This window comes from Capra hircus, chromosome 8 (assembly GCF_001704415.2).
Source record: "Capra hircus breed San Clemente chromosome 8, ASM170441v1, whole genome shotgun sequence".
Classification (NCBI taxonomy): domain Eukaryota; kingdom Metazoa; phylum Chordata; class Mammalia; order Artiodactyla; family Bovidae; genus Capra; species Capra hircus.
In genome coordinates, this window is record NC_030815.1 from 40,369,047 (window position 1) to 40,382,343 (window position 13,297).

Here is a 13,297-nt window from a genome sequence, read left to right on the forward strand (position 1 = left end):
GGGTAGGGGACCTGGGGGGGAGATGAAGTCTCCATGCCAAGATCACCCTGGATAGGAGCCATATTTAATATGAAGGAGGGAGAAAAGAGACCAAAAGAGGCAGTGTAGTCAGTTGATTCCTGTCTTAATTTATGCAGCTGTGTAGGGGAAAAAAGTGAAGTAAAGGTACCCCATGCTGATAGAGGAAGGGCATATCATGGGAAAGAGTATATTTTGGAATGTCACATTCTTTTCTGTTCTCTGCTTTAGCAAGTAAATACAATAGCCCTACATGGAAACAGCAAAGGAATTAAAACGTGCCACTCTGAAAGCCTTAATAAAATCAGACAGACCAATCCAGGTTTTTCTTTTTAAGTACAAGCAATTACTTTGTATGTAGAATAAGATTAAAGTTGTTCCATGATTTCCTCCCTCCCTCTGTGACAAAAATGCAGAGCTCAGAGCCTGCTGGAAACCTCTAGAAACTTTTGAGATATCTCTCAGGGTTTTGAATGTCCTTCTGTAAAAGAATTTACCAGCAAGTGGCTGGGCCTCCACCTGGGAAGGATATGTCTTCTGGCCCTGCCTGGTTAGGGGATATGATAGAAGACATCTCATGACAAGGATTAGCTTATGTGATGCCTCCCACAGGCCCAGAAAACCAGACAGCCAAGTCACAGTACCTAGCCAGGGTTCCTGGCGTGGACCTAGGTTTGTTGTAAACCATGGATAGCCAGGTTCTCTTACAGAGTCTCTTGTTAGAAAACCTCCAAGAAATATGAATATGCTAGCCAAAGGCCTTCTATCCATCTGCCCATCTACCCAATCCTCCATCCAGTGAATTTTGAATTCCTTATTCATTCAGAGTGTTGGGAAAATCTTTGTACTAACTTGATTAAAGTCAATCAGAAGCCACAGTCAGCCTGGGAGTTTACTCTTAGGTCACCTCTGTTGCAGTGCTCTGTTAGTAACCAAAGAAAGAGTTCTAGCTCTCACCCGCCGAAAGTACTATACCCATTCACTATCAGTGAGACACATTTTCAAAAGAACATGTAAGGTTAGTCTCTACATACTTTTTGATTTCCAGAATGATAAATATCCTGATAAACTGACAAAGTGATAAGTGTATGACTCCAAACCATCCCTAAAATGGACAAACAGCTCTTCACACATCCAGGGAAGCAGAATTGCACCCAGGCAAACAGGACAGAAATCTCCTTGGCTTCACTGCTTTGTCTCAGCCACTTGTAGGTGAGCCTGGGCAAAACAGCAGGTCTTTGGAATTTGACTTTTGTTTGTCCCTCCTCTTCTTTGCATTTTATCTCTGCATTTTGATCCATTGCCTGCTGCTCTTTCCGGTCTCTAGTAATCCAGTGCCATTTGTTTTATTTGCCTCTTTCCAAAAAACGACTCTGACACCAGCCCATTTGCCTTCTCGACTGACAAGCATTTATTCCACATAGTTGCCATGTGTTGCCTCCTACTGATTGCATTTTAATCTTTTTCTTTCAAGTGGAAATGAAAGTTAAGACCCCAGGGACACTAGGAGGTGTTTCTTCCCAGAAATGATTCCACAGTGGGCCAACTTTCGCTGTTGAGGATCCTAAAGGTTTCCTATGACTTCCTACTCTGTAAGGTCAACTTGCGTCCCCTGTTCCTCCACTGCAGCTAGGCCACTTCTCAGCCTGCCCTCACCCCATGCACACTGTAAGTGCCTGCTCAGCCCTGCCTTTGCCCAGGGTGGTGAACTTTCTCTTTAATTCCCTGCCATAACAAATTGTTCAAGGCCTCTTTAGTCCTAACTGCTCCGTGATCCTTATGTTGTTGTTTAGTTGCTCAGTTGTGTCCGACTCTTTGAAACCCCATGAACTGCAGCACACCAGGCTTCCCTGTCCCTCACCATCTTCTGGAGTTTGCTCAAACTCATGTCCATTGAGTTGGTGATGCCATCCAACCATCTCATCCTCTGTCATTCCCCTCTCCTCCTGCCTTCAATCTTTCCCAGCATCAGAGTCTTTTCCAATGAGTCGGCTCTTCACTCATAGTATTGGTCAGCGTATTGGAGCTTCAGCTTTTCAGCATCAGTCCTTCCGATGAGTATTCAGAGTTGATTTCCTTTAGGATTGACTGGTTTGATCATTATGATCTGCTGTCTACTCCCAATTCATGCCTCCAAAGAGCCTCTGTATTGATGAGGAAGAGGAACCAACATGTAAATTTGACCCCATCTCCCTAATCTCTCTGGAGGCCCTGGAGAGAAACGAAGGAATAATAATGAAGAGATAAATTCTTGGACCTGCCTGGAAATTCAAGATATCTAAGGTTAGAATTGAATTGTACCTCACTCATCAGAATTAATTTTGATCACTTTGAAGTATGAAGATTCCTCATGTAAAATAACCTTACACAAGGCAACTTTTAATAAGATACACCTGGACCAATAGTTTTTACATCTCATATCTTCATATTCTTGAGATATTCCTTCTTTATGCATTATTTAATTACTTTTTATATGTGGCCATATTTATTGAGTATACTTTTTTGAGATTAACCTTTTTCTACTAAATTGTAAATTCTGTGAGAGTAATGACCCGCCTTTTTATTGTACATTGTCCCTAACACTACTCACTGCTCTTCCTGTGAATGCAGAAATATTTAGAGTATACTGTCTCTTACTGTCACTAACCCTGCTGATTTTATGTTCAGTATGCCATCAAGATGAGTGTTCAAATCGTATTTTTCAATTTTGGAACCAGCAATAGATGCCTGGAGCTCATCAGGATGGAAGTGGCAACCCATTCCAGTATTCCTGCCTGGAGAACCCCACGGAGAGAGGAGCCTGGCAGGCTAATATCCATGGAGTCACAAAGAGTCAGACACGACTGAGAGACTAACACTTTCACTTTAAGGAACAGGACAGAGAGGAGATAAGGACAGAGGAAGTGGAAGGAGTTTGGGGTAAGAAAAGCAAGGGCATTTTGCAGAACTTTTCACCCCATAGAGAGATAGTGAATGTCTCCTATGTGTCAGAACCTCTGCTAGTAACTAGAAGTAGTACAACTATAATCAACACATCCAAGATGTCTGCTTTCATGGAGCCTGCAGCCCTCTGAGAGATACTAATATAATACAGATTTATTTACTTAAAATGAGTTAAGAGTCACAAAAGAAAAGTAAAATGGTGCTTCAAGAGTATTTTAAGAGTGGGGGGATTCTACTGAAGAGCTTCACTGAGAGATTAATCAAGATTCAACCAGCCTTAAACTGATCTGAAGTGCTTTTTTCTCAGCATCAGTGAGAAACACCATACTCATGTCAGGAAGAATTTTCCAGCCCCAGGAACCCATGGCATATTTATAGCCTCTTTGACGTCAGCTTGTCAAGCAGCATCTTTAACACAGCCTGCTCCACAGAAACATCTCACACTCATTGCAGGCTGTGGTGGCACTGAAGCCAAGCTTCCCGTGGTCTCCATTTCAGTAGAGCAGGGGATGCTGGGAGTCCGTCCACCCAGAGCACACTGTTAGCACAAGTGTTGCAAATGAGCCGAAAGACAGCAGCAGCTCTGATTCCCTGGAGTCTGGAGGTACTTCCCTGGCCAACTGGCCTCATATGTAAACCTCTAACCTTGGAACTGGTTGTTGGTAACTGATTGAGAGGCTTAATTCTATGGTCTCATTGTATTTTTTAAATAGTGATGATGACATACAATTTTTTTAGACTCTTAATACACTTCCAAGGCTAAATTTTTAGAATTTTTGCCAAATAATAGCATATCAGGTCTAATCAGCAGGAGTGTGATGGTGCTTGTTATTGGGATGCTGCATGTTATAGAAATGTGTGCAAAAAAAAAAAAAAAGAGAGAGAGATAGGATATATTATACTGCAGAAGAATGATGTTATTCACAAATGAAAGCTCAAATAGAATATTAAAATGAAGGCTATGAAGAAGCAATAAAGAGAAGGTGAGCCTTGGTTATATAACTAACTGGACCTAGGAATTCAGCCAAACAAGTTTCTACCACTGCCTTACTTGAATTAGCTCCCAGTAACAATCAAGGTGATTTGATTTAGTGTACAATTCCACATATGAAAGCTCAGGATAAGAAATTATATTATGTTCATCATGAAAAATCATAATAGCCCATAGCACATCTGTAAGCTCAATGTCAGTTTTCTCTGTGCAGAGAGGGAACTGTGTTCATATGGCAGTGCTTTAGTCACCTCAGATCTTTTGTTCTGAGGAATAGGGCCTTTTTTTAGCTTTCCTTGATGAGTTTCTGAAACTTCTATCAAGCATGCTGCTGATGGTGCTGCTGCTGCTGCTGCTAAGTCACTTCAGTTGTGTCTGACTCTGTGCAGCCCCATAGATGGCAGCCCACCAGGCTCCCCCATCCCTGGGATTCTCCAGGCAAGAACACTGGAGTGGGTTGCCATTTCCTTCTCCAATGCATGAAAGTGAAAAGGGAAAGTGAAGTCGCTCAGTCGTGTCCGACTCTTAGCGACCCCATGGACTGCAGCCCACCAGGCTCCTCCGTCCATGGGATTTTCCAGGCAAGAGTACTGGAGTTGGGTACCATTGCCTTCTCTGCCTATCAAGCATAATTGTTTCTAAATGGACTAGCACTCCAAGTCATAACCCATGTGAGATCTAGAATTAGGGAGAAGTGGCTGGTTCAATGTGTCAGGAAGGGCTCTGTTGAGGGGGTGACATTTGTGCTGCATCTTTGAGGACATGCAAGTTACGCTCAGAGCACAGAGGTGGACAAGAAGCATTTTCTCTGCAAGAAGGAGCAGTATGTGGTAAAGCACAGAAATGCAGTATCTGTAGGAAAGAGCTGTTAGGGGTGCCTAAAAGAGAAGATCATGGCAGGGGTGGGTGAGGGGGATGTGCCAGCTTCATGTGCTTGCCTCAAGACTTTCTCCTGAAAGAAATGAAGATAAATGCAGCCTTTTAAAGTAGTCAAATGATGGAATCACATACATTTTTCAGAGAATTCTGATGGCAAGCAAGAAACCCAAGACAGTAAGAGATATCATGCAGCCAGTGTAGGAGATGCTGAAAAACCAAGGTGTTATGTGGCAGTGGGGCATGCAGGTGGGAACAAGGTGGAGAGGAACTTAGGAGAAGCTGGGTCAGAACTTTTATCTGGGGAGATACACTGTGTTCATTGTAGGAGGTCAGATATTTAGAATGGTTGCAGGAGCTGTAGTCAGCTATGACTTGCAACCCCTTTTAGTCCTTGGGACTTGGAATCTGAATTTTTCCCTTCAGCTGCAAGACTGACAATTTAGTTGAGGTTTTTTGTGCAGTTGGCACTATGCTAAGAATCCCACTGGTGCTGTGTAAATATGTCTTTATTGCAGAGCTACCAGGTAAACATTAATGTTATCTCCATTGTATGGATGAGGAAACTGAGGCCCCCAAAGCTACATAGTTTTACCAGGGCTTCAACCCTGGGTTCGGACCCTAGAGTCCATTGTCTCAGTTCAGTTCAGTTGCTCAGCCATGTCTGACTCTCTGCAACCCTATGGACTGCGGCACGCCAGGCTTCCCTGTCCATCACTAACTCCTGGAGCTTGCTCAAGCTCATGTCCATTGAGTCAGTGATGCCATCCAACCATCTCATCCTCTGCTGTTCCCTTCTCCTCCTGCCTTCAATCTTTCTTGAAAGCAAGAGTCCATTGTCTACCCTGCCCCCACCATACTCCCTGCCTAATAGATTTCTTGGTTTCCCCATAGGTATATAAAAACAGAAAGTTCCAAATAGAACCTCCTGTCTCCTGATTGCATCTCTCCATTCTCCTCTATTTTTTTTATTTTTGTTTTTATTTAAATTTATTTATTTTAATTGGAGGCTAATTACTTTACAATATTGTATTGGTTTTGCCATATATTTTTTTAAATCTTATTAATGACAATACTCTTTTGTTTTACTAATTTTTCTAGTTTTACTGAAACTCTGCCTTTTCTGTCTCCCTCTTGTCCATACCAGTTGGTCACCACCCCCAAACAGTTTCTCCTTCTATATGGAAGGAAAGCCAGCCTTGCCTCTCAAACCCTCTATTCCTTATAAGTGCTTTGCAGTCTGTGAATTCCTGTCACTCTTACCTTCTCCATTGGATTGTAAACTCCTTACAGGTAGGGATTATGTTGTACGCATTTTTTCATGCCTTTTTGTCTTCTGACATTCACTGTATCTTAGCAGTAGTAGTATATAATCCATTTACTAACTGATTTAGTCAAGAGAGCCTATAACTATATAACAAAGCTTTAATTGTGGTTAACTATTTGTTTATTTTTGTGTTAACCTAAATTGGGAGTATAGTTGGGGGTGTGTGCACTGCAGAATAGCCACCTCTAACTAGAGAACAGTGGGTTAGACTGAGTTGAGGATTGGTTTACAAAAGGGCAGATTTCTGTAGGAAAAACATCTGGACTTCATCTGTGACTCAAGTGTTAGGCAGTTTCAAGATCCAGTATGGTGTATGAAGTGCTACAAAGTTCCAAAGCCACGCAGCTCACCCCTCCATGTCTTTACTCAATGTCAGTTACACTTGCCAACTTAAGGGGACATAAGTTGTATTACCAGACTGTCCCCAGAAGAGGATCTGTTCTCTTTTTTCTCTCATATTCTTCATTCACCCTACATGTTAAAATTACATGTGTCATAGTCTGGGTTTTTAATTAAGAAGGGAAGTGAATTTCATATTAAGCTACTTTAAAATTTGCAGATGTTATTTTTATAATGAAATAACCCCTTTTTATTTACAAGTGAAATTTTAGTTCTCTCAACTTTTGTCCCCTGTATCTAGTGATCATTTTAAATCTGTCATCACATGATCTCCATTTCTGCCTTCCCTGTCATGTTTGAAAATGTCTATGTTAGTGTCCAGTGGCATGGTCCAATGTTCCACTCAACCATTAGAGTCGTGGTCAGGATATGGGTCTATGCTGTATTTTATACTGTAAAACTTCATTAATTTGGATTCTGTTGCCTTAGATTTGTGGTAATTTAGGCCTGGCAAATGTAACTGACATTGAGTAAAATGTCTAGCCTTTTGTGTATAAAATTGTCCTTTTTCCACTAATTTTCAAAATGTTAGAGCTGAAGGAACCATGAGAGCTTGTCATATATACCTTACTTGACAGATAAGGAAACGAAGTCACAGAGGGTGAAAGAACATTTGAAAGTAACAAAGCCTTGGTCTTCTATCTTCAGATTCTCAAGAGAACATGTAAAAAAAAAAAACTTTAAAAAAATTCCAAAGTAGTTCTCACTTTGAACCCTATAATGATGCAAGCAAGGCTTTCTTATCCACTGTCATCTGACCCCACCTCATCTCATATTATCCTTATATGCCAACAGGAAGTATCTCTATATCCTTATATGCCAACAGGACTTCAGTCAATCTAGAAATAACTTTGGAGCCATCATTATACAAGAAATGCATCTCCTCACACTGCTTGTCTTCAAAGACAACCCCAAAGTGGCCACTTCTGGCAGAATGAAAAAGAGAAGAAAGCTATGTGGTCCCCTTCCTTCACAGCTGATGGCGCACCCTGGAGCCAGAGCTGGCTACCTTCTTCTGCCAGCAAGCCCTTAGTTGAGCCACCAACCCCTTAAAATTGGCTCCCAAGTTGACCTTGGATCTTGCAAGTTCTTGAATTTCCTGGGCAAGCTCAAGGAATTGGCCGTGAACAACTGCCACTCTGAAGGCTCTTTCCATTGTAAGCCTTGTCTCAAAATTTTGGAAAAGCACTAGTTAAGGTCAAAAGGGACCTTACATCTTTTACCAGAAGCTCTAAAACAATGATGTGCCTCCTTTGGGGATATGGATGGCTTTGGGGCTAATGAAATCTATGGATACCCCTCCTACCCTATCCCCAAATACAGAGATCCAAATTAACACACACACATAAAATCACACAGCTTTGTATGCTATTTCAAGAGATCTATGGATTCTCTGAGTATAAAAATCAGTTTCCCTAACCTAGAGAGTTCAAATTTCTAATGAGCATTATGTAAATTTATTTAGCACTGTATGGTTAATGATACCTTTGACATATATTAAACATTTGATCTGAAATATACTCATGTGGTAGGTTTATTTGTCCCATTTAATAGATGTAAAATAATAGCAATGATAACAGTATTATTATTGTTTATTGCTAACATTTATTATTTGCTGTGTGCCAGCTACTCCTCTAAGCTCTTTACATGTACTGACTCCCCTTTATAATGTCCTTTGGAGGTAGGAAGTATTATTAACCGTATTGCAAAGGTCTTCACACTAAAGCAGGATAGTAGGGTGTTCACAGGATAAAGAGAGCTTCAGGACCATGGATGGGACTGAGTGGAATCTAAAACATCTTCCAGGGACTTCCCTGGTGGTCCAGTGGTTAAGACTCTGCACTTCCACTGCATGGGGCACAGGTTCAATCCCTGGTCAGGGAACTAAGATCCCTCATGCCATGTGGCATGGCCAAAAACATAAATGAAACATCTTTCAGAGTCTGTGAATCATTCTTCATTTTGGTCAGTACACTTTCCCTATGACGAACAATCTCCAACCAATTCTTTAACAACTGAATCTCTTACTCAAGTGCATTGCCCCGGGGGAGACTACCCAATATTGTCCCAAATTTTAATAGATAACATGCCCAACCCCTGGCTGAACTGGTCCCTGTGGTTTCTGTAGAGAGTGGCCAGCTCCTGGATTTCTCCTTGGACTCATACTACTTTATGATGAAGAACTAATTCTCCTAAAATAAGTTGGGGTGCATTGCAAAGGGGGAATGAATATTGGGCAGCTAAAAATGATAAATTGATGATCTGTTATTATCCCTTCCAACCATGGGATTTTGTTACATGATGATTCTGTGCCATTCCTTGGTTGAGTGATGGAATGAGTTAATGTGATTGAGTCCATGCCAAATGTCCAGTGCCAGCAGCTGGAACTGAGGCTGAATCCACACCCTGGGTCCAGAGAGCCCACCACATGAAAGGATACAGGAAGCCAAGCCTGTTTTCCTTAAAAAATAAAAAAGGTAGTTGAGCTAACCACCATATTAATATAAACTATTTTCATGGGAAAAAAAATTTATGTGTGGGGCAATGGGCCATAGTAAAAACTTTATTTTATTTTTAATTAAATGCTGGTTTTTCAGATGCCCTTGGGCCATACTAATACGTGAAGAGTAAATTCGGAACTTGTTGGCTTTTTACAAGGATTTATTGTGTAAAAGCAGCTCTTTGCTCCACTGTAGTTTTTCTGAGTACCCAGTCACTTTAGCCATAAGCAACACATGTGGGGCTGAGCTTTTTATTCAGCACACCTCCCAACATCTATTCATGTATTTGCATCCAGATTTGATATTTTTACCGGGAATGTCATGAATATAGACTGCTCCCCACACATGCACACTCCCACACACTTTCACCCCCCTTTTGGCACTTCACACCCTGAATAGGCACCTCAGTGAAGCAGTCAAATTGCTGTAGTTAGGGCATCGTTGATCCCGTGCAGGTAGAAGTTGCATGACAGGGTGGGAAGAACACAGGCTCTGAAGCCAGGCGTATCTGACACCCAATCAAAAACGCTGTTCATTTTTAAAAAATTCTCTTTTTCCTCTGTGTTTCATTTTGGATATTCTCTATTGCTGTGTCTTCAGCCTCACTAGTCTTTGCTTCTTCAGTGTCAAGTCTGCGGTTAATCCCTTACAGTGTAATTTCCTTATGAGACATTGCAATGTTCATCTCTAGAAGTTTACCTTTTTAGATATCTTCCATGTCTCTTCTTAACTCTTTTAATATAAAGAATATAGTTGTAATAACTATTTTAATGGTTTTGCCTAATAACTCTAACATCTGTACCATCTATCAATACATCAAAGCCAGATTGATTTTTTTCCACATTATGAGTCACGTTTTCCTAATTCTTTGCATTCCTTATAGTTTTTGATCAGATGCCAGACAATGTAAATTTATCTCGTTGGGTGCGTGATATTTTTTCATTCCTGTAAATATTCTTGAGCTCTGCTCTGGGGAATAGTTCAATCGCTTGCAGATAGTGTGGTCCTTTCCAGTCTTGTTTTGTCAGGTAGCCCTGCAGCAGTGCTCCGTCTCGGGCTGACTCTTCCTCCCTGCTGAGGATGACTGTCCTGAGTCATCACAGTCACCCAGCATCCTGTGAACTCTAAGCTTTCTGTCTGAGTGGCAGGCATACTAGGGTCCCTCTGAGAGTTCCCAGCACTGCTTCCTTTAACCCTTCAGTGTTACCTTCGCACTCAGTTTGTTCACATGCATGCATTTACTTATCAGTTCTCAGCTGAACACTTGAGGGGACCCTGTACAAATCTCTTTCTGGACCATCCTCTTCTCTGTACATTTCTCTATTCTGTCCTGTAAACTCTAGCTGCCTCGTATCCACTTGCTCTGTTTCCCGAACTTAGAGAGTCTACTGCCTTCTGCCTGGGACCTTCTTCCCGGTGCTGCAACCCAGAAATTTTCTTAAAGCAGTCAGCCGGGGCAGTAGGAGGCCTCACTTCATTTCTTCTTTATCTTAGGAATCCCTACTTTTCATTGCCTGGTGTCCAGTGTCTGGAAAAGTGTCTGTTGTATATATTTTGTCTGGGATACGTGTATGTGTGTATTTCAGGTCAGAGAGTAAACCTGTCCCTTTTAGTCCATCTTGACTGTAAATTAATGGAGAGTGTGACATATACGAAGGGGGTACCACTCAAGGATTTTATAGTCTCCTTGCATATTAGTTACTGATTTCACTCAAGGATAAAATTCCCATAGTAAATTATTTCCATGTGGGTTGGTACACCTTCCTTCCTTCCCTCCATTTTTCCATCTTTACTTCCTCCCTTCCTTCCTCCCTTTTTTAAATGCAGTAGTGGCTGGCATGTTTCGGGTTCCTCAGTTATTCACTTTTCACAAGTACTAATTGAGCATCTACTGGATACCATATGTACTACAAGGCACCCACGATATAAAGAGTGACATGATGGTTCTTGCCTCAGACTAACCATAATGTGGTCATTGATTAAAAATTTCCCCCTAAAACCCTCATGAGCCAATTTTTTTGCATATACCCTGTGAGTTGCCATTTTGAATGAGAAAAACAAAGGCTTTTAAAAAGAAAGGAAGATAACATTTGACTAGCAAGTCTTATGAACAATGTTTGGACAATGTTGGCCAAAATAAGTTTGTTCAAGTTTTTCCATAACAGATTATGGAAAAATCAAAATTAACTTTTTGGCAACCCAATCGAAGGTACTCAGTAAATATGTATTATTTGAATGAATAAAAGTTATCTGTAAATGTAATAATCATATTGATGATTTTAAGACCATATTTAGCTCAGTATGGCTTGAAGGGATTTGAAGATAATTTTCTATCTCACTTGCAAAGCAGTTTAATTGAAATTATGTATTGCACCATTGATTTACTTCTGTCAGTGTGGTTGACACTGGGGCCATGGCAGTCAGTAGACTTGGTTCTTGTCCTCTGAGCTTATGGTCTGGAATTGTGTGAAGCACTGGCTGTGTTACAGCACCTAGGCGTGTATTTATCCCAGACTCATTGAGTCAGGGAAGGCTTCCAGGAGGAGATGATGGCTAAGCTGCAGTCTGAACAAATGATACCTTTGGGGAGGAGGAAACTTTTGAATGAATTTAGTTATTCCAAGACATAAACTACAGCTTTAGAAGCTAGAGTCAAACTTTTATATCCACTGTCTACTTCTGTCCTCACTAATAGGTTTCAAATAAAATCAGGTGAGCCATCAAGGTGAAATCACTTTGCAATCATGTACAGTACAATATCTTGCCAATACCTGGTTGAAATGAAAAGACCTAAAGTTCTATCCTGTTTAATACAAAATTTATTAAAAAGTATCCCAGCAGAGGACTGAACCCAGAGGGCTAAGGTCTTAACAAATGCTTGTTTAATTGAATTGAGGACATAAACTCTGAGAGGTGGCAAGGAGAGAAATTGGGGAATCTGCTGCCTCCCTCCACTCAGTTCTGGGCTGCTGCCCGAGTTCATCTTTCTTCAGTTCATCCAGCTCTGCAACAAAGGAGTGCTTCAGTTCAGCAGAGCGGCATAGAGCTTACACGCATGCTGGGCAGGAGGGCTGTGGGGAGAGACTGTGTAGTAAATACAGAGTGCTCATTGAAATGCCAAGTGTCACTACTTTGGCATTTAATTATCTGAGCTGCTGGCAGCTGGAAATAGGAAGCAAGCAGGAAAAAAGAAGAAAGGCAGTGAGGAGCAGAAGGCAAAACTGGACAGTGATCTGATGTTGATAGTTGGCCAGGAGCAATACTTTCTAAGCACATCCTTAAAAAACACTCACTGTGTGTCAACTGTTAGAATTATCTACATTTTTGAGAAGAAATCTCAGTTAAAATGCCTTACAGCTTTTAGGAAATCACCACTTGGAACTTACAGAGGCACAATCAATGAACTCTTAAAATGAAGATCATTTTAGGTTATGTTCAGTGTGGGCTGTCAAAGGTGTCTAAACACAGCAAGGTCATGTGGGAAAGGCATTCAAACAAAGCAATGCCAGTGCTGTGGGAGTCCTGTCAGATTTGAACTAAAATGACTTGGCTGCCTGCTGGTCTTAGTCATCTCTGGTGGAATAGAGAGATGTGGGCTCTGGAGGTGGCAGAGAAGGATTTTAATCCCAGCCTTGCCACTTACATCATGAATTTGGGTTTGTGTGTATGTTGTCAGTTCCCTCAACACTTAAATCCTAAAACACTTAAAGCTTCCATCAGAAGCTTTCATTGTTTCAGTGCTAGCCTAAAAGTTACTTTCTGTAATACCTAGCATAGAGCTGATTATACTGGGGGATATATTTAGAAAAACAAATTCTTTTTAAAGCAGCAGATGCTTTTTATTAAGCAAAATATTATGCAGGGCATTTGTGTCTGAAACCAACAGAAGGAGCTGGCTGCTTAAACCAGGGAGAATGACCTCTCCCAGCTCTGGACACCTTTGTTCACATGTCACCTTTCAGGAGGCCTCTGCAGACTCCATTCTGCCTAAGTGCCAAGCCTTCCCCAGTCTACTCCTAACCTCTGGCATTCCTTTCCCCTTACTTAAGTCCTATTTTTCTCCATAGCAGTTACCAAATCTGCCATAGAGCATATTGATCTGTTGAGCTATTGGCTTGCTCTTCCCCCGCTGGAGTACATGTCATGTGTTGTGTTCTCTGCTATATCTCTAGCAAAGAGGTATCCCTGGTACCTGGAACAAGGTAAGCACTCAACAATCACATTCTTCAGTGAATGGTGCAA

General features: G+C 41.3%; 1 protein-coding gene and 1 non-coding gene across 2 annotated transcripts in view; both read left to right on the plus strand.

Annotated features, from left to right (window-relative positions):
* GLIS3 (GLIS family zinc finger 3) overlaps positions 1 to 13,297 on the plus strand; it is a 495,075-nt gene that overhangs the window by 319,455 nt on the left and 162,323 nt on the right. The gene's annotated exons all lie outside the window — the stretch shown is intronic.
* On the plus strand, positions 8,366 to 8,438 carry TRNAG-UCC. Its single transcript has one exon. It is a non-coding gene; the product is annotated as a tRNA-Gly (tRNA).